The sequence below is a fragment of the Trachypithecus francoisi genome, unplaced genomic scaffold (genome assembly GCF_009764315.1).
Source record: "Trachypithecus francoisi isolate TF-2019V2 unplaced genomic scaffold, Tfra_2.0 Lachesis_group2, whole genome shotgun sequence".
In the NCBI taxonomy this organism is placed as follows: Eukaryota; Metazoa; Chordata; class Mammalia; order Primates; family Cercopithecidae; genus Trachypithecus; species Trachypithecus francoisi.
Window position 1 is genome coordinate 87,594,167 of NW_022681465.1, and position 2,110 is coordinate 87,596,276.

Below are 2,110 nucleotides of genomic sequence, written 5' to 3' on the forward strand. Positions count from 1 at the left end.
GCACTTTGGGAGGCCGAGACGGCGGATCACGAGGTCAGGAGATCGAGACCATCCTGGCTAACATGGTGAAACCCTGTCTCTACTAAAAATACAAAAAACTAGCCGGGCGAGGTGGCGGGCGCCTGTAGTCCCAGCTACTCGGGAGGCTGAGGCAGGAGAATGGCGTGAACCCGGGAGGCGGAGCTTGCAGTGAGCTGAGATCCGGCCACTGCACTCCAGCCTGGGTGACAGAGCGAAACTCCGCCTCAAAAAAAAAAAAAAAAAAAGGAAGCAGAGTATTGCACAGTGACCAACAGACAAAGGCTACCCATTGGGCACTTACACATCGTACTCCAAAATACACACAGGATGTTTTGCTAATAAAAATCAATGGGAACAGGGATTCCTCTGGGTAACTCCCCCAACCTCATCCCTTTCAGGGTTTGAGAAAGCTCCCAACCATCTTCTGATGGCAACGGTGGTTCACTAGAGATAGAGCCCCTCAGGGATGCCTTCCTGTTTCTTATAAAGAACAATTTTCTTCAGATTTTTTGAAGTCTTCATTTGTTATTTGCATTCTGTATTCTCTTAGGGCCATCAGACCAGCTTCTGTACAGATTGTCTTGATGTCAGCACTAGAGAGGTCATCTTTAGCCATGATCAAGTCGTCCAGGGTTATGTCATCGGCCAGTGTCATCCTGCTTGTGTGAATCTGAAAGATGTGCTTCTTAGTCTTTTCATTAGGCAGGTGGAACTCAATCTTCTTGTCAATGCGGCCTGGTCTGATAAGTCCTGGATCCAAAGTTTTTATTTGTTTTGTGGCCATGATAACTTTCACATCTTCCCTAGAATCAAATCTACCCAACTGGTTCAACAGTTCCAGTTCCAACATTGTTTGCTGAATTTCTCTCTCACCACCAGAATTGGAGTCACATCTTTTTGTCCCACTGGCCTCAACTGGGACATTGGATGGTCCCAAAAACGATGGATGGTGCATGTTCTTCAGCAACTTGAAACAATTCCCGTACGAGTTTGGGCCCATGACCTCCGAATAAGTTCAGAGTCAACCACTCTCAAGAAAGAGGCTGAGGTTTGGTTTGCTACTGCTTTGGCTAACAAGGTTTTACCTGTGCCAGGTGGACCACAGACAATGACCCCTTTATGAGGCTTTATACCCATCTCTTCATAATATTCAGGATGAATGAGAGGAAGCTCCATAGATTCCTTAGTTTCCTGAATTTGGTCCAACACCCCAGTATTGGCATAGGTCTCCTGGGGGGCCTTCTCCACCTTCGTCATTGTGACCAGGGGATCCATTTCATCCATCAGCACCCCTATCACAGTGTATACCTTGTGTCTGAGCAGAGCCGAGCAGCCAGGTTCCAGCAGATCCTTGTTTACAAATGAAAGAACGCTGGCATAGTGTTCTGAGCCCACAGATGTAGACATGATGGCATGATTGTCATTGATTATCTCTTCCAAGGTTCCTACTGACATCAGGGTCCCCCTCAGATCATCCACTTTTGATCTTTCCTCTTCTTGCTTTTCTTCTAATGGTTTTGTTTCTTCCTGATTTCTAATGAATTCTTCCTCCATGAGAAGATAGTCTAATTCTCTCTAACTTCAGTAATTTTAACCGACACTGAGTATGAAGTGTCACCAGTGGTAGTTTACTGGCAGCATCTTGTCCCTTTGTTTTTTTCTTCTTTTTCCCCCACTCTAGTTGGTACAGGAGGTTTGTACTTATTTTTCTTGTCCTTGTCATCCTTCTTGCCACATTCAGGACCATGACCACCACCCTGACTTTGACCCATCTTTTCTTGGCCACTTGAGCTGCCGCTGCCAGAAGTTCCTCCACCCCAACTATTATTTCTAAGTTCTTATTTTTTTTACATGTATTTTCTCTTAGAGATACTCATACTGGAAGGCTACCAACTTACATGTTTTCAAGATAATAAACAGGTACTACATAAATGAATGAAATGGGCTTGGTGTAAGACACTGGGGAAGGTAAAATACACAGAATGTCAGCTCTTGATGGGTGTTAAGGAGAAAAGTAAAGCAGGGAAAGGTGTTGGGATGCATATGTGTGAGACAGAGTAGCTGTGATTGTCAGGTTTCTGTGTCAGCG

General features: G+C 45.1%; 1 pseudogene; it reads right to left on the reverse strand.

Moving 5' to 3' along the window:
* Window positions 1-465: 465 nt before the first annotated feature.
* On the reverse strand, window positions 466-1,793 carry LOC117064493 (annotated as a pseudogene).
* Between the last annotated feature and the right edge of the window lie 317 nt (window positions 1,794-2,110).